Source organism: Bidens hawaiensis, unplaced genomic scaffold (genome assembly GCF_021521415.1).
Source record: "Bidens hawaiensis isolate Kalapana, Puna unplaced genomic scaffold, B.hawaiensis_p1.1 tig00023255_1, whole genome shotgun sequence".
Lineage (NCBI taxonomy): Eukaryota > Viridiplantae > Streptophyta > Magnoliopsida > Asterales > Asteraceae > Bidens > Bidens hawaiensis.
Genome location: NW_027493652.1, coordinates 224504 through 238678, shown reverse-complemented (window position 1 = coordinate 238678; position 14175 = coordinate 224504).

The following is a 14175-nucleotide window of genomic DNA, read 5'->3' as shown; positions in this document are numbered from 1 at the left end:
TGGTTGTGTAATCATTTTGAGTGGGTTTGGGTTGACGCATGATGTTTTTAGTATAGGTCGGTAGGGGTGCGCATGAAACTGAAACAACTAAACCTAACTAAAATAGTCAAGCCCATTCAGAAACTAATGGTTTGGTTATACCTTTTTCAAAAAAGTTGTTTTTTGTTTCTTTCAAGTTTTTATGACTAAAAATAAATTCTATATGGGATTAGGCATTTATTAACTCGAGCTTTGACAAGGACCGGAACCCTTTTAGGAGCCACAAATCTTATTTATCAAAAGGGTCGTTAGCCAAAAGAGGCTCATTAGGTTTGCTTAGTTCTTTTACTCTTTCTTTTTGCACATTTTTAATGTGCTTCAAAATGTTTATTCACTTAATGGAACAACATTTCTCATTGTTCTACATTTTAGCAGTTGTTAATTTAGAAGGAATTAATCAGTAATACACCCCTACACGCGTAATAAGCTTGATTTAATTTAATTCCCATGCTTAAGCTTATCCATTGTTTGTATGATTGATTTCTCATAATACGCGAATGCAACTAACATGTGGTCTGCAGGTTGAGTTGCGCTACTCCTTGGACATGTGGGGTACTTAGTTATTAGGGTTATTTCTCTGGCATTTTATAGGTTGTTAAATGTTTTAATGAGGTTGGACATGTTATGTTTTAGTTTAAACTTGATTTGAACTTGTTATGTATCATGTTAACCTTATTTTTTGTTCGGTTAAACTTGTATGTATTAAGTTGAACTTGTTATAGACTTATTTTGTACTCGGTATAAATTTCCTTTTTATAATGAAGCCATCCTAAGATTGAGCTCAAATTTTAAGTTTCGGACTAAAATCGAGCCAAGCTTCCCTGTCTAGGTAGTTTGCTTGTGAACACTTCTATATGAGGCAAGTGGTAAAAAAACAGTTGTTAAATGTCACCGCCGCCGCATCGTGTGGGTACCTACTAGTTAAATCTAATAGATATTGTCACATTTAATATTGCATGATAGTACCTTTGAAAATATGTGAGAAATCAGTTTGCGCCCTGGTATTTCCGCCGTAGGTTGAGGTGTGACATTTATTTTCTGAATTCCAAAGATGAAGCTGCTGAATTAATCAAAGGTTGTATAACAAGAATGGAGAATCAATTGGATGTAAGGGTGAAAGTAATCAGAAACCACAATGGGATTGATTTCAAAAATGGGGTAATGGATGAATTTTGCAAGACTAAAGGAATATATCTACAATTCAGTGCCCCTAGAACACCTTAACAAAATGGAGTTGCTGAAAGAAGAAACAGAACACTGATAGAAGCAGCAAGAACCATGTTAGCAGATGCTTACTTTCCTGTTATATTATGGGTAGAGGTTATAAACACTGCTTGCTATGTTCAGAACAGGGTCCTTCTCAACAAAAGTTAAGACAAAACTCCTTATGAGATTTTGTTCAAAAGAAAACCCTACATCAAGTTTCTCAAACCTTTTTGTTGCAAATGCTCATTGTTGAATACTAAGGACTATTTGAACAAGTTTCAATCAAAATCTTTGGATTGTTTCTTTGTTGGATACTCCACGCACTTAAAAGGCATATAGAGTCTATGCGAATGATCATTTGAGTGTGATTGAATCTTCAGATGTGGTTTTTTATGAAAATCAATTCAACAGTGTTGATGGAGCAACATGGCTATTTGTTATAGAAAAGTTAATCAAATCTTTCAAGATGTACCCTGAAGATTATGATGATACTTTGTTTAGGTCAAGTATCCCTGAAGAAACATCAAAACATGATGTTGATTTAGACAAATTATGGTCATAGGTTGCTGAGAAGAACAATGAATATTCTTTTACAAAAAAAGTAACCAATGATGAAATTTGAAGATGAAGTTGAGAAAACAGACAATCTTGATCAGTCACAAGATCAAGAGCAATTTGTCAATAATGAAGTACAACATGAAGACTAGAAAGATCAAGAACAAGTTGATAGACAATCAAATTTTGAAACCTTATTTCAAAATTTGAACATTGGAAATGATATTGCTTCAACATCCCAACAGAATGCTGAAGAGGTTGCTGATTTGAACCAAACAGAACCAGATTTGATCACTGAAGAACCTGATGTTAATTATTGAAATCTGGATTCAAATATCTCTTCAGATCAAATTGTTCAAACGTGCTATGTAGAAAGAAATCATCATGCTGAATACATCATTGGAAACATTCATGAAAAAGTTACAAGAAGTTCTTCTGAATCTGCAATTTGTACACCTGCTTCTTATTGCAAATTGAACCCAAGGCTCAAGCATTAAAAGACAATAGTTGGGTGGAAGCAATGCTTGGAATTGGCTCAATTAAGAAATCTGCAAGTGTGGGAATTGTGGATAAGCCAAAGGGAAAGTATGCAATTGGCACCAAATGGGTTTTCAGAAAAAAAAAAAAAAGGGGGGGGGGGATGAAAGATGGATTGTAATGTTGAATAAAGCAAGACTACTTGCACTAGGATGCTTACAAAAATAAGGATTTGATTTTGAGGAAGTGTTTGCACCAGTGGCAAGGCTAGAAGGAATCAGAATATTCCTAGCCTATGTTGCTTCAAAGAACATCAGAGTATTTCAATTGGATGTAAAATCTGCTTTCATAAATGGAAAAATAGAAGAGGAGGTGTATGTCACTCAACCTCCAGATTTTGTGGATCCTAAGTATCCTAATAGAGTATACAAATTGAACAAGGCTCTATATGGACTACATCAAGCTCCAAGAGCTTGGTATGATGAGTTGTTAAACCACCTACATGTTAACGCATTTCACAGGGGAGCCATTAATAAGACCCTCTTCTACAAGAAAAGAGGAAGAGATTTACTTCAGCTTCAAGTTTATGTTGATGCTATCATCTTTGGGTCTACAAATGAACATATGTGTTTGAAGTTTGAGGAAGAGATGAAGTCTAAGTACTGCATGAGCTCAATGGGATAAATGAATTTCTTTATGGGATTGCAAGTTCAACAAAATAAGGATGGTATATTCATTTTTCAATCAAAGTACCAGGTATAAGGAGATGATCAGAAAATGCCCACACCACCATAATTGAATTATGGGAATTGGTGAAATGTTTTGTAGACGGGTTAACATACGAGGACCGAAAACATCTGAAGGCCTCGTGTAATGGTCAGTTGCTGAATCAACCTGGGATTTCTTAGTGTTTATGTGTGAGGATCTAAAGCAGAGGCAGCAGTTGAAAGACGAAGACATGGTACTTCTTCCAGGTCAGTAAAGTCAGTCATGAGTGAGAAAGAAAGAATTGATGAGTTAGAACGTGAGCTGGCTGGGTACAAAAAGGGTAAGAAGAAATAAGTCAGGAAAGTCGGAGTGAAATTCCCGATTTTTGAAGATTGTGGTGAACTCGGGTATAAGGCAGAAATTTCCCAGAGTTTTATGATGACGAGGAGGTTGAGCCCGAGGAAGTTAATTATGATTACGAGGATTCCAAGGGTCAAGGGTTGACTTCAAACACATATCATCAGGGCTTGAGGAATCACCCGAATTTTCGTTACGGGAACGCGTCTACACAGTTGAACCCAAACTTTCAGAGATCCAGCCAGAATAGATCGCAGGGTAATTACCGTCAGGGCGGTTATCAACAGCAGCAGGCCTCGCATAATTAGAATAGGGGTATAACAGGGACAGTAACTAGGGTGGAACTTCTTTGGGTTATCAGGACTAGCAGAGGGTAATTACCGCCAGGGCGGTTACACAGTTGAACCCAAACTTTCGGAGATCGAGCCAGAACAGATCGCAGGGTAATTACCGCCAGGCGGTTATCAGCAGCAGCAGGCCTCACATAATTAAAATAGGGGTATAACAGGGAAAGTAACTAGGGTGGAACTTCTTTGGGTAATCAGGACTAGCAGAGGGGTCCTCGGGAAATGTGGATGATTCAGTACACGCGAAGTTGGATGCTTTAATGAAGGTTATGACATATCAGAAGGCTTTTTAATGTGTTTCTTATTCTGATAGGGTTTATGCTAGATTAAGCTTTTTAATTTAAAATTGAGAAATGCATATGGGTATCTTAATTGATTCCTAGCAAGATTGCTTATTTGATAGTTTTATACTTGATTATCTATCTTGTGATTGGGTTCTCAACAAATCTGGTATTTTGAGTAAGCTTTCTTCATTATCACTTGACTTTAAATTACTTAACTTGACCAAGTAAGGTTTGTAAGTGGAAGGTACCAGGCAAATACTGTCAATTTCTTAATAAAAAATTCCGGGAAAGGTTTGACACTTTGATTTTATCGGGTAAGGATTAGGTGTTACAATTTATTTATTTTTTTGATAAGATTATTATGTTTGACAGCTAATAACTCACTTCATGACAAATGCATTTAAAACCCACTTTCAAAAGGTATATAAGAGGGAGTTAAATATATTTTTCAACATTATTTTTCCCTCTCTCTCTCTCTCTCCTTCCACTGCATACTCTAAAATAAGCCTAACTGACTTATCGCATTCGTCTTAATCCAAACCCTTACTTTACCAGCCCTCTAATTCCGACTCGGTTATAAACTTGTCGAAGAACAGATATGGCAGATAATAATCAACCAAAGTATCCCTTTGAGCAGAAGCATAATATGTGTGCCATGTTACAAGTCACTCCTGACAATGAGGAGGTGGCTATTATGATCACGTGGTTGTCAAGATCAAATGTCCGTTTTGCCTTCACCGAGTGCCCAGACATTTATAGAAATCATTCACTTGATTTGTGGCACTCATCAAGACTGTATGATGATATAAATGGTCGAAGGATTGAAGCTATAGTGGCAAGACAAGAAATTCGGATAACAGAACGATTGATCAGAAGATGCTTGCAATTACACGATGACGACCACAATCCTATCAACTTCAATACTAATCACCTGCTGAGAATTTTCGAACAAACAATGGGATACCAGGGAATAGTACATGATGGGCAATTTCAAAAGGGCATGTTCCCTATGATATACAGATTTCTAATCCATCATGTGATTCAAGGATAACTCCGAGGAAGGGATCAGGGACTCTGATGAGTCGTGACTTAGCAAACACAACTTTTGCTATCATCTATGACCTACAATTCAATTTTTCCAAGATGATATTCGAAGGAATGGTAGGAAATCTGAAGAAGGCTGAAAAGGATAGATTTATGCAATATCCCAGATTTCTACAGATAATTTTCAATAGGGAGTTGCGTGATTTACCCACTATTGGCATTACTCATGTTCTGCTAACCCCAACACGTACAAAAAAATTGAAAATCCGGGGAGTTCCAATAGATTTAATCCAAACATTCTGTTTGAAATTTTGCCATGGTTATTGAACCATGACTTGGATATTATGCCAGTTCCTGAGCTGAGCTCAGAGGTGGAAGAGGAGGTTGCTGAGTTGGAAGATGAAGATGATTATGATAATGATGGAGATGACGGAGGGGATGGAGGAGCCATGATGGTTGATGCTCTTTATCAGGGGGGAACCAACCTATACCATCACCACCACATTCACCACCACCCATCCTAAACCAATCACCACATCAATCACCACAACCACAAGAACAAACCAACCAATCCCCAAACCAAACCTTGATCCAATGCCAACCTGAAACATACATACATAAATCCACACCACCACAAACACCACCAACCAACAGCCCAATCCATACAGATACTTTCATCCCTAGCCCACCCCATAGCCATTCACCACCCCAAACAATTACAACAACCCAGCCTACACCTATCCATACCCAAACCACACCTCAAACCACAAAACAAACCTCAACCCTACATGAATCATCTACACCACCCACATTGACCATCAACCCAATAATCACTCAAACCACTACCCAAGACAAATCTGAACCTGACCCTTTCTCTACCTCATCACCAATAACCTCTCCTACTGAAACCTATCAGTCTCAAAGATACTTGGATCTGATGTTGGAAAATGCAAAGTTAAAGGAAAGAAATGCAGAGGTAACAAAAGAGAATGTGATGCTACTAGATCAGTTGGCCCGGGCAATGATGAAGATTCAAACCCTTGGGTAGGAGATTGAGAAGACCTCAACTGCCCAAAACAGGGGGAGAATATAGTTGAGCCAACTGATGCTATTGTCAATATGGATGATGCAGTGATGGAGGTTGAAGGAGTGAATATTGATGGGTTGATAAGTATTTTGAATGCTTATAATGATGAGGAGGAGAGTGAAGAAAGAAGCATGGAGGATGTTGAGTATGAAGGTGATAAATATGATGTAGGAGAAGAAAATTATGATGTGAATGATGAAATAATGATTGTTGTTTGGAGTGAGGAGGAGGAGGATAATGAAGAGGAGACAGAGGATGTAATTGAAAAGACAAATGACGAAGAAAATGTGGCTACCACTTATGTGGTCACTAATGTTCTAACGGAAACTCAAACTGATGTAATTAATGAAGGGAGTACTACTACTGAGGAGCCTATTACTGAAACTGAACAATCTGAGAGCTCCAAGAGGGTAGAGTATGATCAAGAGTTGGAAACACTTGAAAAGGAAATTGATGATTTTGAACAATCTGAAAATGAAGAAGATGTATAGAGAAGATTGGAAAAAGGAAAAGCAAAGGTATATGATGAAGAGCCTGTTAAGGCAAATCCTGAGAAAGAAATTTTGTATAAAGAAGATGAAGAAGCTGCTGCTGCTGCTGTAAGAAGACAATTTGAAAACATTATGAGAGAGTCAAGGGACAGAGAAATACTGGCCCAAACCTTGACTCCTCAGGAGATAGCAGAGCAGGAAGCCTTGATCAATCAGTCCAATATTGCTAAAATGATTGATGAAGAAGAGGTTGATGATCAAGATGTTATTTAAGCATTGATTAAGTTGAAAAGAGTTGAGGAAGTAGACAACTTTTTGGCCATGGTGGTAAGCAAGCTTCAAACTCAAAGTCAACCTGAAAAGGAATCAATTGAAACTGCTGAGCCAACCAATGTGAATATGGACTTAAATGTGGAAGAAGAAATTGGTGAAACTATTGCCTCAATGGCTGCAAAGAGATGGGCTGAACAAATTGAATATGATATCAGACAGAACCTAGATGAATGGGAATGTGTAGATGATCCCAAGTATGGAAAGAAATATTCAAGAAAGAGGGATAAACCAAAATAATTTAAACTAGCTAAAAGGGATGAGCCTGCCATAAAGGGGATATGGGATGTTAAGAACAATTACTTTGTAGAGACCCCTGATGATGAGGCAAGTCCAATAAAGGCAATACCTTTGCAGACCTTAAGGCCTGATGAACATGTGAAAAGAGTGCCAAATGTGCCAATCCCTGAAAATCCAACTCCTGATGAACCAAAAATAGATGCTGTGAATGAAACAACTGAGGAGGAGGATGATTCTGAAGAAACTGATGATAACATTGATGATGATCAGGGAAAGGGTGCTGAAACTGCTAATGTTATGTCCCCACAAGTTATAGTGACTGATGAACAGATGACAAACATTGAGCAAAGCCTTTTGGATGCTAAAAAGAAAAATACTTGATTGTGAAATTGATAATCTATGGCATAAGCTTTGAGAGCTTAGCTGATTTGAATGATGATGAACTGAAGAAAAGATTGAACAAAGAAAGAGACACAATTGAGAGGTTAATACAGCAGAAGAATTGTCACACCCCGTTAAGCGTCACACCCCGTTAAGCGAATTGCGGAAGCGTAAAACGGAAATGCAACAGATACAACTGGTATCAAATACATTGTTCATAAAGAAACATTACTAACTAGTTTACAATATATTATATCGTTCTAACATCTTTTACAAACTAGGTGATACAATCAAACCGGTTCTTCAATTACTTTACTTCTAACTCAAATGCCCATGACATCATTCACCAATCAGACACGTAACGCACAGGAAATTACTTCTCATATCTGATTACCTGAAAAGCATGTTAAAATAGGTCAACTACGAATAGTTGGTGAGTTTCATAAGTTTAACGAAATCAGTTCTGCGTACCACACAGTCATAGTTTGTATGTACGCGCGTATGTAAAAATATGTGTTTACGTTTGTATAAATATGTACAGCCGTATCCTTGTGTGTGCATATGCACACATGTAAATTTATAATATAAATTTGAAATTTCGGTAAAATCGTGGTTGTTTGTTCGTATTACCTGTTTCCAATTTCTGTGTTTAACCAACCACTGTGGACCCCCTTCCTCCCACAACGGTTCCACATAAACTCAACATTATATAGTGTACACGCAAATAATTAGTATATTCTACACATAGTATTTCCTACGGCTAATCACGTAGCATGTATATAGACACAAATACATATATAGTATTTATCACGTATCACCAAATACTGTAGCTCCCCATCCGCCCACAATACGCATAATCACGTTATTTTCTTAACATTCATGTCATAATCAAGTTAGTTCGTTTAATAAGTTGCAGCAGAACTTGGCTCATTGGCCATACTCAACTTTAGTTTATAAGTTGCAGCAGAACTTGGCTCATAGGCCATACTCAACTTTAGTTTAGTAAGTTGCAGCAGAACTTGGCTCATAGGCCATACTCAACTTTAGTTTATAAGTTGCAGCAGAACTTGGCTCATAGGCCATACTCAACTTTAGTTTATAAGTTGCAGCAGTACTTGGCTCATAGGCCATACTCAACTTTAGTTTGTTACTATTGTGGCCACCCTTCCGCCCACAATAGCCCCATAAATATCATAGACCACGTTATCCCCATGACCATTATAGACCATGTTGTTTCCCAAATTGGTTATGTTTAACATTACACAATGTGTTTGTATAAACATGTTGTCACGTGTAATTTCATTATGTTTTGCAATTCGTATTATCTCCGTTCAATATATCAATCAACGATAATAATCATCTTTCATCAGCACGTAGTCAATCATTATGTTTGTAGGGACTTTTCATATATAAATGTTCAGATATTTTATATCCTGAACCGTTTTCAGATAGATAACGTGTGTAACCATGCTTTCCACCCCAAAAGTTCGTAAAATAGTTTAAAGAGTGGGGTCATGAAACTCACCTTATCGTAGTTCGCACAGAAATTACGTATCAGTAAGTCAGATGCCTCGTTTATAGCCTGATTCCTATAAACGGTATCGTATCGTTAATACTAGTACAGTGTTTAAGCTAAGTCGGGCCGTATAGATAATCTGGGTATAGCTGTTAAGCCCAGAACATGACCATATTACTAATATTTTAGCTTGCGTAGATCATATATCACTTATAGATGGCACCCTGGGATATCCGGACCATAACCAGACCCGTTTGGTTATTTGTTTGTTCGTTACGCAATAAGCGGTTAAACGTTTATTCGAGTTTGTAAATACTAAGGTGTACTCGGTTTTGCCACGGATGTCACATTCTCCCCCTGTTAAGAAATTTCGTCCCCGAAATTCAATATGCCAAATATGCTCTTTTTTTGGGGAAAATTTTATAATCATTTGTTTTGGAATTCGTTTTTCTGTTTCCGAACACGTTTGATTCCCCGTTGTGGATTCCACTGGATTTATTATTCAATGAGATTTTATTGTGTCACAACTGTTTGATTTTCCCCACTCAGCATTTTCACGAGTCTCTTTATAGAGTTTAGCTGTATAAAAGTTTTCAAATAGTACTATTTCCGCCATGTCAGCAAGGCACTCGTTTTGATTCGATATATGAAATATAGGGAGTGAAATAATTTTGCTTAATATGTTATGGGGTTAACTTTCAAGGCAATTTTGTATAGTGCTATATATTTTAGAATTAACTCTCCGTTCCTCAACTCAACTAACAACTTTCAAAATTGATAACTTCTCGTATTTCTCAGTATAGCCCTCTTGTTAGCCTTAGGCGGCCTTCGGTTTGTTATTAATATTACGAGTTTTATTTATGGTTATCGAAATCAAATCGGATTTTGTATTTTGGGGGTCACCAATTCTTTTCAGCTTTAATAAGATGGCGAGTTACGTTCTTGCTCGTATAATATAGTATATTACCACTCGTATAATATTATGATGACTGTTAATGTACGAGGATTGAAATTACTGGTCTCACTTTCCTCTATTGTTTGAATAGTTTATTTGATTTGATTGTTTTATATAGGATTATAGTCCGTGCTTAGGCCAATTAGGGATCTAAAATTTCATACACAATTCACCAAGAGTAAGATTTTGTTAAGGCGAGTTTTTCAGTTAGATAGTTGTTACAAATCAGAAGAAGGTATTCGGAGTGGATTAGTCAGGAAACTATCATTCAGCTTGAATTGCTTTCTCGGGATGTTTAAGGAACACATGTTAAGGGTTCCATTTTAGTTGTTTCCCACTTCCAATGGGGTATCTCGAATTGTTGTAGCATCTCCGAGGATCTTTAGTATTCCCCCAGAACTTATAATAGTGCACACTTTACAAAACATGAGCCTATGATTCCTTCATAGATTTCGTTTGCATCTTTATACTAGTACTCAGTTTATTCCGAACATCTGGCCTGACTTTTCCTTGTTCATCACTCAGTTATTAAGGCTATAAAAATTTAAAGTTCAAGTTTCGGTTACGGATAGTATAGTTTTCCTCATCCGTGTTTCATCATTGGGGTACTAGGATTTGTTCCGTGTACGGGATCACTTCTTTATCTAGAAGAGGCAGTTTAACAGTTCTATTTCTATATATAACCTTCATTTGAGTACAATTAACTAGTCCACACTGACTATTACACAATGACTCCTCACTTCCACCGGGAGTGCATCGATAAGGAATAACTAGTTATTTAGGTTAAGAGGGTAGTTTTTCGAGTAATATGGTTAGTATTTATAGTCTTACTTTTAGTGGTTTCTATAGTATACAGAATTGTTATTTTACTAGACGGTATATTTTCCAAAGTAATAACTTGTAGGAACGAAACGTCTATCAGTGTCCGTAATAAATAGACTAAAGTATGTTAGGCATTACTAGGAACGTACCTGTCACTACATTTGTTCTATCCGGTTTATTCACAATACTTGACCCCTAGTCGAGTTGGACGTCGATGCCGGTCCTTGCCTTTGTCTTTCCATCGCAATTGGGTTCAATCTAGGGCAGTCTTTCTTGATGTGCTCCATACTACCACACTTATAACAGGCATTACGGTTTATTATGGGTTGGTTTTGGTAGACTGGGTGTTGTCGTGTTGGTTGCGGTTGGGGTAGTTGTGAGTCCTGGAGTTGGGTTGGTGGATTTATAGTATTCATAACGGTTCTACAATTTCGGGCATAGTGTCCCACCTTCCCACATTTGTGACACACATTGGTCCGACATTCACCAACATGATGATAACCACATTTTCCACATCTAGGCAAAAGCCCGTTATACTTATCTTGTTTCACATCGGAACTGATCATAGCATAATTTTGTATTGCAAGGCGCGCGCATTTATTCCGTTGTCTTTCTTGTATTCCCGCTCCATAATTGGTTCGTTTTGTACCAGATGATTCCCCGGGCATTCTTAATGAACCACTTCTAATCAAATCAGAAGTTACAATGCCTGCTTGTAACACGGCATTTTCGAAAGTTACAGGGCCAGTTGAATTAACCAAACTCCTGACTTCGGGGGCTAAACCCCAAATGTAGCGTTCAGTACGTTTAAATTCTGGAGTAACTAACCATGGGACTAGACGAGCCAGTTCGTTAAAGCGATGGGTATACTCCAAGTGATCTGCACCCTTCATTTCTAGATTCCAAAGTTCTTGCTCTAATTTCTGAATTTCGTTTATCGGACAAAAGTGTTTTATCATAAGATTTTTAAGTTCTGTCCAAGACATACGATTGGTTGCCTCTTGTCCTTGAATTTGCACAACAGTATTCCACCACATCAGCGCGCGGTCTACAAATGTAGAAGTAGCAAATTTGACAATACAATCTGGTGGACAGTTAGTGATATTAATGATGGATTCAGTCTTTTCGATCCACTTTACCAGTCCATTTGGTCCTTCAGTACCGCTAAATTCCATAGGTTTACATAGCATGAAGTTATTAAGTTGATATCCGTGTTGCGGGGGATTTTGATGGTTACAATTATTGTTCAAGTTCGGTGCATTATTTAAAGTAATATTGGTATTCAACGGGGGAGTATTAGTTGTGATAGTATCAGTATTTATCGGGGGAGCATTTGTGGTTGTATTAGTATTTGTCAAGGGATTAGTATTTACAACCGCGTTATCGTTCGGCACTTGATTTGTATTCATAGTTGTATGGATACTAGCAGCGAATTGTGCTGCTATTGTCGGAAGTACTGTTTGTAGTTGTCGAGCGATCATTTCGGCTACATCTGCCTCAGACAACATGTTTACTTTCTTTGGGGCCATTCTATAACAATAACCAGTTATTCAACCATTAACAAAATTAACATACACTAATGATCACAAAAGGAATTATAATAACAAGTAATCAGGTATTTCAATTAACACGTATATATCACACGGGTTTGTTCTTGAGTTTGAATACTAAGGATAATATGTAAAGTTAGCTTAACAAAGGCCAATGTTTATATATATATATATATCAAAAGTTGTCACCTAGTGACAAGTAATTGTAATCCAGTAAGGGTAAGTGTTTGAAATGAAATATCCAATGCGTCACCCATATCAACATAGCATCCTACCAGATGCTTGCATGGGGTATCGAAGGCCATATCCAACAATATCGTACTACCCTTATCTATCTAAGTACACCTTATACAATTATATACGGTTTACAACTTGCCCGAAAATTATTCCGGTACGATCCCATCATTAGGCACTTGTTTTTCTTTAGCCTCTTCCATAAATAGACAATTGTTCGTTATAAGTTTAGTTAGTGTATTTATCATATGAATGCACTCATATATTCAACTAGACCCTTAGAGGTTGTTAAATATAACTATAGAATATATTCCTTCGCCAGGTCATCCGGTGCACGCAAGTATGTTGGGCCTACTAAAAGTGGTAGTTTACTGGTTGGGTTAAGTATATTCCGTTCCAGTCAGCATGTCATCAATTCGTGAGCATGAGGTTTCTCTCCTACAGTAACCAATTGGAATAAGAAAAATATAGGAGAGGTTGGATGTTCTTGTTCATAGATGGTTCAAAGAGTTTGCTAGTTAAGGAGGTTCATCAGAATTAGTTGTACTGGTAATATGTAAAAGAAATTATTATTATTAATATTTCTTTTTGAAATATCGTTAGTATATTATATGTACTGGTAGTCACGGTCTGTTTATAGAATTGGGGAATCAATAAAGTAGTTATTATATTTATAATTTGGTAAATCGGACTCATCACTAGGTACTTTCCTAGGAATAGTGTTTGTTTTTCAAACAACAGAAATCGAATGATGACCAGAAAATAGTTTAGTTTAGTGTCAAAGAAACGAGTACATAAAATAAAGGTTAGACCCATGCTGAGAGGTATTATATGTATATATATATCTATATATATATATATATGTATATTCTTGAAATCATTGTCTGTAGAACACGCCTCCCATGGTTCTTTCCCGGGCCTTGCATATTGAGCCCCTTTGTGGTGCTGTCACATCACCAGACTTAGTTAAACTTGTTGAAGCATTCTCATATTCTCACTCACAGGAAACACCGGTTCTTTATCTATCGTAAAGCTACCTGATCTCGACATCTTTCAGTGCAATCGTTAATCAGAAGAAAACGTTTTTCAGTAGCTTAAATCATCGTAAAGGATATTATTAATTAATACCGAAATTAAATATTTTATTTGTTACGATAAGATTCGTTATCATCGGTAGTACCGTACGTACACATATCCCTATACCTCATCTCAGATAAGCACGTATGCACACTTCATATATACTTCACATCACCTTTATGCACGTATGTTGCCATTTTTACCTATCAAAATGTTCCACGACTTCACCCCGAATTCCCTCGTAAAAGCAAGTCTGTTATTACGTTCCGGACCATAATAACTCACTTGCCCTACGAGTTCATCCCGGCATCCATCAGTATCTATCATTACTCATTAATAAGTTTCCCAGTGATAATCGAGCCTACGGTTATATTATAGGTATCCTAAGGGATAACCTAATCCTTTATAACCAATGGCTCTGATACCAACTTCTGTCACACCCCGTTAAGCGAATTGCGGAAGCGTAAAACGGAAA